Source organism: Sarcophilus harrisii, chromosome 1 (assembly GCF_902635505.1).
Source record: "Sarcophilus harrisii chromosome 1, mSarHar1.11, whole genome shotgun sequence".
Taxonomy (NCBI): domain Eukaryota; kingdom Metazoa; phylum Chordata; class Mammalia; order Dasyuromorphia; family Dasyuridae; genus Sarcophilus; species Sarcophilus harrisii.
In genome coordinates, this window is record NC_045426.1 from 707,884,865 (window position 1) to 707,897,523 (window position 12,659).

Genomic DNA, 12,659 nt, shown 5'->3' on the forward strand with positions numbered 1-12,659 from the left:
CTTGGTTCTGGAATAGAATGGACCCTGAGCATCCCCTCAGAGCCATCCCAAGACCAGGAAGTTGTTGAGTCAGCTGCAGTGCTCTGTGGCTGCCTCCTCCCCAAACCTCCCCTTGGTTCTCAGATCCTTGCTGAGCCGGTGACATAGAGCAAGGGGCCAGGAAGTTGGAGGAGAGGGAATTCTCACAGCAGCTCCTACTGATGCGCTCCGGCCAGGATGATGGAGGGCTCCATCCATGAACCCTAAAAAATGTAGCAAGACACCATCTCAGACCCAGAAGTCACAGCAGTGACAAAACACAGAAAATGGTGTGTTTTGTTTTGCTTTAATTTTGATCATGTTTGGGAAGGGCTTGTTGAGAGTTTGTGATATCAGTGGTTTAATGGGCACTTTAAGCAAGTTTCACTGGACCTAGGGTCGCCTGTTCCAAGACTGGCTCTGGGTTTTTTTGGGGGGGGGGCATCCTGATCTTTTCCAGAAGGGCTTCAGTTTCCCCACCTACCTCTCAGGCATGTTCCCTGGCCAGTGGGTATGGAGAACCAGCACCTTGGCCACCTCCTCAACTGAGCTTGTTGTGTGTCTCCCTGTCTGTCGGTGGCCCCAGAAAGCCATCCTGGCCAAAAGCACTTGGGAGAAACTTCTCGTGAAGTTGCCTGCCCCTCATAACCAAAAGGACACAGACACACAGGGTTACAGAGTCAGCCACGGATCATTGTGCATGGCAGTTAACCCAGACAGGGATCATATAAAGGGTGGCTGAGAGTGATTAGGGCCTTATTTGCCCTCCCAAGTCCCCTTCCCCTTACAGAAACATTCATGGTGGCAGGGTTCTGGGTGCAGAATCTCCTGCTGTCCTCTGTTGGTTAAGTGTTACTTAGCACAGAGCGAACAAGGCTCTAACGTGTGGGCGGTGACCTTGGGCAGGTGAGTGCCTCGTTATGATGCCCCATCAGGCTCAGACAAGAGCGAGAATTCTGGTCCTGGCTCACGTGCCCAGGTTCCCTTCTAGGTCAGACCTACAGTTCTGTGCCATGCCCAGGACAGTCTCCTCTCTCTGCCTTTTGGTGTGAAACAGGGCCAAGGCCCTGCCAGAGCTAGGGGTGCCCAAGGTGTTTACACAAAGGGCTTTGCAGCACTGCCTCAGCCCCGCTCCCCCCCGCCTGACCCTGGGCCACAGTCATAATCCAGGGCTTACTGTGCCCGGGTAGAAGCGGTCACAGAAACCCAGACTCAGCATTACAAACAACAGGCTCAGAAAGGAGAGGGCCCCGGAGCGCTGACCCTTCAGCCCGGAGGCCAGGAACCAGAATGGAACAAGCAGAATGAGGGGAGGGACGAAGTAACCAAGGGACCTGTTTGGATTTAAGGTAAGCCCTTAGCGAGAACAGCCCGGCCCAGAAGGCTGAGCACCGGGCTCATGGAATCCATTTCTTCCTTTGTTCTGGGTTCCGTGGAAAACTGCCTCTTCCATGGAGCTTTCCTGGATTGCGCTCAGTTTTTCTCCTGGCACTTTATAGCTTCTATTAAGCACATTTTATATTCTAATGAATAGAGTATTTGTCAGTAGGCTTCTGTCTCATAGACCAGATTGTGAGATCTTAATCACCTTATGCCCGTTAGCTCTGCTCGTCATAGACACTTAGTGAAGACTTGTTGAATAATGTATACACTTGGCGACTCGTGACAACACCTGGTCTGCTGCTCTCATCCCTAGCAGTGATTCAGTGCAGAACCATTGATCCCCTGGCTCTTTGTGGCCTGGGCTTGTTGCTGACATTCTCTCTGTCCTCAGGAAGCCTGTATTCTCCTGGTAGGAGACCCCAGATAAAGAGGGCATCGGGGAGGCCGTGGAGAGGCAGAATAGAGATCCAGACCAAGGTGTCCCCCAGGTGGCCCTCAAGGAAAGAATGATCTCAGTGTGTGCATGTCTGTGTGTATGTATGTGTGTCTGTGTGTGTGAGAGAGAGAGACAGAGAGAGAGAGAGAGACAGACAGACAGACATAGGGAGAGACAGAGACAGAGAGGGGGAGAAGGCGAGCAGCTGCCGAGGCAGCATGTGAGAAGAGGCTGGAGAAGCTGGCCAGAAAGGGAGTCTAGAATTAGGTGAAAGTAGATCATCAATGCCATGGTGAGTGACAGTGTTGCTTGTGAAAAGGCAGCCCAGTCAGAACCTGCTCCCTCTGGGGCTGATCTTGTACTGCTTTCCCATGCCACTGGTAGATAAAGATGCCCAACGATCCAGAACCCCCAGAACCCTTCAGGCTGGCAGAGAAGGCCAGAGCTTCCTCATCTGGCCCAAGAGGGTGGCCGGTTCTATGCCCTTACCTCAGTGACAGGATTCCAAGTGCTCCTGGCTTTGAGTTTGTATCGTAGTATCTTAATTTTTCAAAAATTAGATTACTTGCTAGTTTGTAAATCCTACCCCGCCCATTAACTCAAATTTATGAGAGGAATAAGACCAAGGGAGGAGCCTTAGAACACAATATCAGAGTGGGAAGATGTTAAGGACCACACCTAAGTGTGAAACCCAGAAAGCCTATAAAGGGTGAAGGAGGGCTGTACCATTAAGGGGCAATTGGTTCTCCAAGAGCCCCGACAGCTGTGAATCATAACGCCCCTGAAGGAACTATAAATCAGCCTTTACTGACGCAGAAGTTGCTTGTGGATTGGGAAGGAAATAAATGGGAGGCAAGAAGGAAGAAGAGGGAGGTCAGAGAACGCACCTTGTATTGTTGTCATCCGTTCATGAAGGGGCGTGTTCTGTTGGTCAGAAGTAGACCCCCCAGCAGCCACTAGCAGGTTGTTCCCATGACAGGAAGGGGACCTTAGAACCTAGAATCAGTCTATCACTGAGCAAGTAGCCATGCAGTATTTACTCTATTCCAGGCACCGCAGAATGCTAGAAAAAAAGCAAAAACAGAAACAAAGCCGAAGCTGCCCTCCCAAGTGGCTGAGGGGGTAACATGCTTCGATGGAGAAGAGGAGGTGCTTGGTCTGAGCCTTTCTTTGTATCCCCAGGGCTTTGTGGAGAGTGTGTCACAGAGCAAGGTTTAATTCCTGCTGGTCGATCAATCGTGTACCTTACACTTAAACTCATATTTCTTTGGAGGCTTAATGTGGGACATAGAGGCAGGAGGCCAGGTGTCTTGTCCTATTCCTCTCACTTTTTCACTGTGTAACTTTGGGTTCAACCCCTTAATTTTCTGACCCTTTTCTCTAAAATGGTGTTGGAATGTGAAAGGGAAGAGGATAGCATGGGAAAGGGAAGAATAATGGTAGTCAAAAGGAGACCTTTGAAGTCTGAAGGAGATCTAGACTGTTCATAGACATCAGGAAAGGAGAAAGAGGATTAGAAGTCAGGAAGAGAGGGTACAGTGAAGGAGGAATTTTGCAGGGCTGCCTCAGCCTTTTAAGACTGGAACAGGGGAGGAATGGGGCTGAGCTGATTTGTAGTGTGAACTGAAGCAAAGAGAGCTCACAATGGGGAACCTCCATTCTGCCTTGAGTATTTAGCCAGCTCCTCCTCCTTGAGTTAAGGATTAGACAGGAGCAGGGGTGTTTTGAGAGCAAAAAAGAGATGGATTAGAACAGGCCCCGTGTGATGGAAGTGAGCAAGAAGCAGCAAAATTGTCAGTCATGGGCTTTCCTCAAGAAGCATTCGGCAAGCTTGAGAATCCAGACGCTCACCACTCCCTGAAAGTGGAATCGGGGACCCCTGAGAGAGAGCCAAGCAAAAGGGCTGGTCCCAGCCAGCTCCTCCTTGATTAGTAGTTCCCCCCCCCCCCCACTCCCTGTAGCTGTGCTTCCCTCAGTGATTACATCCTGTGCATCCGCAGGCATTTACATGTGATCTTCCCCATTAGCCTATGACGGAGACTGTTTCTCCCTTTCTTTCCTTCCCAGAGTTTAGCACAGGAACTGGCAAATGGAGCTAAGATGTGGTTGTGGACTTAATTTAACTACCTAGCATGATTAGGAATTCACAGAGTTCGTAGAGGGACTTCTAGGAGACAGAAGGGTTTCAGCACTTGTTGAGCCAATGTGAAGCCCAGAGGTCCTTGTCTCTACCAAGCCCTAAAGGTCCTTGAGCCATGGGGAGCCTCTGCAGGGTCTGAAGTGAGCAGCCTGGGGCAGGGGGGTATCATGGAAAAGAAGAGATCACAGGGCAAAGGGATCACAGCCTGTGATCTTCCCTGGCCCTCAGTGGGCAAAGAGGCTGCTTCTGCTTCAGGATAAAAACTTTTTCACACTGGCAGTTGCTGAAGAATAGACCCAGCTATCTAGGGAGACAAATAACCACTGTCCCTATTAGCAGGAATTCTGTGGAGGGCATTTATCCATCAGGCTAAGGGCTGGAGGAAGAAGACCCTTGAGGTCCTTTCCAATGGCAGAATTCTGAGAGTGTGAGTTCCTTGATGAAGAGACGATCTCAGCCCAGGATGGGGAAAGGTTTTTGGTGAAGCCTCTGTTTTGGGGCTGTGGATCCCTAGTGCTTGGCAATCCCTGGCATGGGCCAATGCTCCTGACCTGCTTGACTCTCCATTCGTTGTGTCATTATCTGGAGAATAAAAGCAGACTTCTGGTTGTGCTTTTGCACCCAGCCCAGTCTGGACAAGTTCCTCAGCCAGAATGAAGGCAGGATCCCATTTGTGGGCCAGCATCACAGTTTTAACTTATAGGACCTTCCTGTCCAGATACCTGCTTCAAGACAGTGAAAGGGCCCATAGGGTCCATGAGGCATCTGGATGGCTCCAGGGAAACCTCTGCTGAAGCCCAGCTTAAGAACAAATCTCAACTCCTACCTTGGGAAACTAGAAAAATCAATTTCCCAGAATCCCAGGAAGTCCAATGTTTTACACTAACCCCGGGACTAGAAGATCAGGAATTCTATGATTAAAGTGGGATCAGAACAAGAAGGGACAGCCCCCTTCTCCCATAGGCAAATTCTCCCCATTATAATACAGCCTTCATTGTAAGGAGAGGACCAGGCTAGCCAAACTTTGTTCCTCTATGGACCTTGTCTCTTGACTTTCTGGACTTCGACACCCTGTCAAAATGATCTTTCCAAAGCAACAATAGCACACACTCCTCCCAATCAATAAAGTCTAGTAGCCCCCTATTATCTTCAAGATCAAATATTCAGACCTCTGCTTGGCATTCAGAACCCCACTTGGGTGGTCCTCTTTCTGCCTTTTCAGTCTTCCTATATCTTGGTCTAGTCAGTAAACATTTATTTATCTTGAAGTGTGGCAGATATTGGTCTAAGCTCTGGGGATACACAGAAAGGCAGAAGGCAGTCCCTGCCCATCAGGAGCTCACAATCTAATGGATAATAACAATTAGCATTTATATAGGATGTTAATATTTGGCTATCACTCCAAGAAGCAGGAATAGGTACCATTGAGCAGCTCTATTGTCCATTACCTAGTTCCAGGGCAGAAATGAGTGGCCACAGTTGAGAAGGGAGCAGGAGCCCTGCCTGTCTAAGGGGCGAGGAACGTGTTCTGGAGCCATAGCTACAGGACTTGGAGCCCAAAAGCAGGAGGAGGACTCACTTCTAACCTTTAGACTCATGGCATAAACCCACAGTGAAATAAATCATGTCAGGAGACCAAAGCCAAGGAGGAAGTGCCAGTTCAGTCACTCTGATCCTGCAGAACCCCTCCATGAGCTAACACAGTCACTAAGCCCAGCAACGGTCTACTGAATTTCTATCACATACAAGCCAACAAATTCAGACTGCGTCAGGTACTGCAGAGCTCAGAGCAGGAGGGCAGTGAATGGACCTACCCTGGATTACACCACTTTGAAAACACCAGAAATTACGGCTCCCAGACTGAGCTAAGAAAGCAGCAGAAAATGTAAGAGCACAAAAGCACAGGTCAGACATCCCTCTCCTCCCAGAGCTGATTTGAGCCCAATACTAATATAGAATCCAAAGTCAGGAAACAAGCTGGGAAAATGAGCAAACAAAAAAAACCCAACTATAAAAAGCTACTGTGGTGACAGAGAAGTTCAAAACACATGCACAGAAGGTGACAATAACTTGAAAACACAAGCAATGCCTCAAAGAAAAATGTGTATTCGACACAAACCCAACAAAAATTCCTAAAAGAGTTAAAGAAATAAAAAAGGCCAAAAAAATTTTTTTTAAAATAAGAGCAGTAGAGGAAAAAATGGGAAAATAAATGAGAAAGTTATGAAAGAAAAATTAACTGTTCAATAAAAGAGTTTAATAAAAGAGGCACAAAACTTTACTAACACCTTAAAATTAGAATTGGCAGTATTATAAGATGATTAGCTATAAATGACTTAGCTGTTTTCAGCAATACAGTGATCCAAAACAAATATGAAGGACTTAGGATGAAAAATGCTGTCCATTCTCAGAGAGAGGTCTCTGAATATATATTGATGTGTACTTTTTTCTAAATTTTCTTTATTTTTCTTCAGGTTTTTGCAGGGGCAGAGGTACAGGAGGTTGAGGGGATCTCCATTTTCTTTCACAATATGACTTTTATGGAAATGTTTTACATGACTACACATGTATGTATATGTGTGTGTATCAAATTTCTTGCATTCTCAATGGGGAGGGGAGGTGGAGGAAGGAAAGGAAAGAACCCAGAAGTCAGTGTTTCAAAAACAAATGTTAAAAATTGTTTTTACATGTAACCGAGGAAAAATAAAATACTAATTTTTTTTATTTGAATTGGCTAAGTGATAAAAGATGTTTAAAAAAAAAAACTTACTGAAGAAGAAAATTTTTATCATTAGCCAAATGGAAACTACTGCCTCCATAACACAATAAGAAATAATAAAAACAAAGTCAAAAGACTGAAAAAAGGAAGAAACTATGAAAAGTCTCATAGGAAAAACAACTGACTTGGAAAATAGATTGAGGAGAAATAATTTAAGAATTATTATTAGACTACCTGAAAGCTATGAACAATTTTTTTAAAAAAGATCCAATATGTCATATTTCAAGAAGTTACAAAGTAAAATTGTCTCTGTGTTTAGAAACAGAGGGGAAAGTCGTAATCAAAATTGAAAGTAAAAATCATTGACCTAATTAGGAGCTTTAAAACATACATATACATACACATATATTGAAATAGATAAACCATTGTCTAATTTGATTTTAAAATGTAAAAACCATAGGACCAACAGCAAAAATTTAAGAGTTGAATTCGCAACCAATGAAGAGAAAATAAAAGTAATTAGGAGCAATTTTCCGTAATCATATACCAGTAAAACTGACAGTGAAATGGATAAACATGTGAACTGCCTAGATTAACAGAACAGGAAATAGAATATTTAAATAACTCTTAGAAAAATAAATTTTACAAGTCATAAACGAAATTTTAAATCGAATACAAGGAGAGTACAGCAATATGTCACAATATGTTATGACCAAGATGAATTTACACCCCACAGACAATTCTGGTTTAATATTAGGAAAATCATAATGATAGCTGATCATATCAATAACAAAAACAACAAAAATCATATAATTGCTTCAGTAGATGCAGATTAAGATTTTGATAAAAAGTAATACCCATTTGCATTTAAAAAAAGATAAAAAGCACAGAAAAAATGGAACCTTCCTTAAAATAATTAGTATATCTTCAATCAAGAGCAAGCATTATTATCTGAAATAAGGATAAACTAGAAGTCTTCCAGCATTATCAAGGGTGAAGCAAGGATGTCCATGATCACCATTACTATTAAGTATTGTGCTAGAAATGTTAGCTATAGCAATAAGACCAAAAAAAAAAAAAAAGACACAAGTAATAATTAGCACAGACAATAAATAGAATCATCATTTTGTGTAAATGATAAAGTGATTTACTCAGAGAACCCTAGAGTCAACTAAATACAGCTTATCAAAAACATGAACAAATTCAGCAAAGTTACAGGCTATAAAATAAACCCACCCAAATCATCAATATTAATATATATTGCCAACAAATTTGAATGGGAAAAGAATATTATCTAAATTAGCTTACTTATTCAGGATCATACCTATCTTAACTACCAAAAATGATTTTGTTGTGCTAGAAGAAATAACAAAATTTGTTCAGTGGAACAAAACTTTAAGAATATTAAGGAAAGTGATGAAAAAAAAAGATGGAGAGAAAGGCACCTAACAATATCAGTTTCCAAACTATACTACAAAACTCTAATCATCAAAACAATTTAGAACTCGTTAAGAAATAGAAAGGCTGACCAGTATAACATATTAGTTATGCATAATACAAAAGCAAATACATACAGTAACCCAATATACTGGGTATAAACACAAGGATCTCTACTAATAGGATAAGAATTCATTAACAAAAACTGTTGAGAATAATGGAAAGTAAGCAGTGTCTCTACTGGGCTTATACCCTAAAGAGATACTAAAAAAGGGAAAGGGACCTGTATGTGCCAAAATATTTGTGGCAGCCCTGTTTGTAGTGGCCAGAAGCTGAAAAATGAATGGATGCCCATCAATTGGAGAATGGTTGAGTAAATTGTGGTATGTGAATGTTATGGAATATTATTGTTCTGTAAGAAATGACCAACAGGACGAATACAGAGAGGATTGGCGAGACTTACATGAACTGATGCTGAGCGAAATGAGCAGAACCAGGAAATCATTATATACCTCAACAGCGATACTGTATGAGGATGTATTCTGATGGAAGTGGATTTCTTAAACAAAGATAAGATCCAACTGAGTTTCAATTGATCAAGGATGGACAGAAGCAGCTACACCCAAAGAAAGAACACTAGGAAATGAATGTAAACTGCTTGCATTTTTGTTCTTCTTCCCAGGTTATTTATACCTTCTAAATCCAATTCTCCTTGAGCAACAAGAAAACTGTTCGGTTCTGCACACATATATTATATCCAAGATCCACTGCAATCTATTTAACATGTATAGTACTGCTTGCCATCTTTGGGGAGAGGGCGGAGGGAGGGAGGGGAAAAATCAGAACAGAAGTGAGTGCAAGGGATAATGTAAAAAACTACCCTGGCATAGGTTCTGTCAATAAAAAGTTATTTAAAAAAAAAAAAATAAAATAAAATAAAAAAATAAAAAAAGAGAATAATGGAAAGTAATCTGGAAGACACTAGGTATAGACAAACTATATACAGTCAATCTTGAACTTTTATGGAATGAGAAGCCATTTTAGAAAACCACACAAGTCAAAAATATAAACATCAATGCGTTGAATCTCTGAGAAACTGGGGGTTAGGTTCCTTCTGTGTACAGTTCTTTATAACAAAATGTTAATTCTGATAGTACATAACCTAACACAGTTATCATAAAATAACCCATATAATGCAGCACACAAAATAAAATTGGCAATATGGAAAACATTTTTCTCCCTAATAATTTCCTAGAATTCTGTGATTTTTCATGATAACAATAATTTTTTTAAAAATTAGATTTCAGATAATGTTCTCTACCATAGCTGCTCTCTGAAAACCAAGGGGAACATTGCTGGGATTTTTAGTTGCTGCTGTCAGAAAATGCTGAGACTGATGAGGTTTCAGCATCACCTCTGACACAGTGAATGCACAGAGAGCTCTGTACAATTAGGTCAGCAAAGCACATGGTAGTTACCAACCATTTTCACAAACTTGCATGTCTCATTCCTCCTTTTTTATCTATTGTACATAGCTATTAAGGTGCATGGTTGCCAGTGTAAAAATGAAAATAGATTATTAATAAAGTCACACAAATACAATTAAACATGCTAATGTTGAGGATTGACTGTATCAAGATAAGTCAGAAGGGTGAGACATAAAGAGTGGTATCATAAGCAGATCATCAAGGCATAGAAGAAATTAACTGTCGAATCTATGGGCAGGAGAAGAGTTCATGACCAAAAAAGATAGGAGATTCGTAGAGGACAAGTAAAATGGACCATTTTGATTATAAAGAATTTTTAAAAGTTTACACACATCAAAACCAATGCAACTAAAATTAATAGGAAATGGGAAGGGGACCAGGGAACTTTGCAGGAAGTTTCTCTGATGAAAGTCATTTCTAAAGTATACGGGGAACTTGACTCAAATTTACAAGAAGAATCATTACCTAACTGACAGATGGTCAAAGGATAAAAATAGCCATTTTCCGAGAAAGAAATCAAAGCCATCATTAACCACGTGGAAAACTGCTCTGAATCACTAATAATTGAAGCAATGCAAATTAAAACAACTCTGACATAACATCTCACACTTATCAGATTGACCAAGATTAAGGAGAATGACAACTTCACTGGTGTTGGAGATGTAAACAAATCCAAATATCCTAGAAAACAGCTTGAAATGATACCCCCAAAATGATCAAATTGTACATACCCTTTGACCCAGCAATATTGCTAATGCATATATAATCCAAAGGAAAAAGAAGGAACTTAATTGTACAAAAATAGTTAGCGCAGCTCTTTTTGTGATAGCAAAGAATTGTAAAAATGAAGGGATGCCCATCAACTGGGAATGAATGAACAAGATGTGGTATATGAATATGTTAGTATAATATTATACTACAAGAAGTGATGAAGTTTCGGAAAAACCTGGGAAGAGTTGTAGGTACAGATACAGAGGGAAGTGAACAGAACCAGAACAATTTATTACAATAATGATATTGTTATTGTATAATGGTATAGTATAGTATAAATAGTATACTCTTTAGAATAGTATATATAATAAATGTATATGTATTTTATTTTATATATATATATTGCATATAAATTATATAGTCTATATAATAAAATAATATAAAAACAAACAGCTATCAAAAAATAGTAACTCTGATTAACACAGTGGCAACCACACAGCTCCAGAGGACTCATGCCCACCTCTGGATAGAAAGTTGTTGGACTCAGTACAGATTGAATCATATTTTTCTTTTCTTTTTCTTTCATGAATATGGCTTAATACAGAAATTTGTTTTTTGTGACTATACATATAGTGGGATTTTTGTCTTTCTTGCCTTCTCAGTGGGGTGGTGGGAGGTAATAGGGAAAGCAAGAGAATTTGGAACCAAAAAAAGAAAAAAACCTCTGTGCTTTAAAACAAATAAATAAACAAACTGGTTCAACTTAAATGCTACTGTATTGATGAACTGTTCCCCAGATACTTCATCTGAAATTCATCTTGCCATGACTACCTCTGGCACATCCCCTTTATTACTTTTCTTCCCTTTTTTTCCATTCTAACTCTTCAGGTCCTAACTCTGCCTTCAGTTTTAGGCATTTGTGCACATGTCATCTTCCCTGTTGAGGGGTTATAACTCCCCTTTGTATCCTCCTGAGCTCCCTCTTCCCATGAAAGTATAAAGTAAATATGAATGGTAAATGGTGAATGAATATATAAAATTTGTTTTTTATAATTATGAGTGGGGGAAGGGGCTCACGCACTCTTTAAAATGTTGACATAAACTGAGAACTGCTTGAGCTTGTATCTCGACCACCTTTAGAGATTTTTTTAGTTTCTGATCTTGCTCTTTACAAAAATAATCTACATAACACATTTTGTTTTTCAAATTACTTTTGTGTGCATTGAAGACTTGCAGAGTCCATGATTCCAACCAGGTGGAACCCGCTCTACTCCCTCAGTGCCTTGATCTTTGGCCTTCATAAGCTGCTCTGGCCAAAAACAAACCGCTCTTTAGTGACCAATTTTCTGGTCATGAGTTCGTCTGAATTTCACTCAGATGACTGTTGAGACTATTTAGCTATAGCTCCTCCTCAGGCCTGTGCCTGAGGCTTTCTGGCTGGGTAAACCCCGCCAGGGTTTCAGGAGGACCTGGTGCTGCTGGAGGCAGTAAACTCAATAGCCCCTTGTCTCCTTTTGAGAAGCTGATTTCAGTAAAAATAACAATAATAATAATAATAATAATCCTGATGAACCACCTCCAGATCACACAAAAATCGCCAATGTCAAGATGGCCTGTGACTAGACCCAGGACTCCTTCAAGGCTGGGCTTGCCATCCAGTCGATGGTCAGTTTTAGGGCTTCTGGCAGAGGCTCAGTCCCTAACTTGAGTCTCAATTCTGCAGAAAACTTTATGAGGTCCTTGCCTCAGAGCTGGTAAAGCAGGTTTTTGAAAGGACAGGGAATGCTGTTGGGCTCTCTTGAGATGCAAGTGATCTTGCCCCAACAGGCCTCCCTCCTGTAAAATGAGGACTGGACTCCACAAGAGCTTCTGTTCCTCTCCCAGTTCCTGATCTAAGAGTGTATAAACTACCTTTGGCTTGGGGACTGAGAGAAGGTAGGTGGGAGTGGGCAGCAACCATGGGGCACTGTGGAGGCAGGAACATCCGAGAAGAAATGGGCAAGCCTGCAGGAGAACCCTAGATCCTCCCAGGCCTCCATGCCAGCCCACCCTGGGAATGCGGACGGGAAGAGAGGAAGGGCTGGCAGAAAGGTGCCCCCATCAAGCTCAGTGCCCACTTGTGCAGGCGTTCATTTAGCACCTGCTTTGGGCAGAGCCTCGTGCTTGGTCAGGCCCTCGGAGCTTTGTTTCCTGTCTCCAATCTGCTGCCTAGAGACAAGGCCCTGTGATGTGACATATATGACAGAGCCTTGCCTTGGGGGAGGGAGCCCGGTGTGAAGGAGAGGGAGGGCCAGGGAAGCTGCTGGAGAGGCTAAGGAGGAAGAAGAC

General features: G+C 42.0%; 1 protein-coding gene across 7 annotated transcripts in view; it reads left to right on the forward strand.

Moving 5' to 3' along the window:
- Positions 1–12,659, forward strand: part of OSBP2 (oxysterol binding protein 2) — a 232,742-nt gene that overhangs the window by 186,591 nt on the left and 33,492 nt on the right. The window lies entirely within an intron of this gene.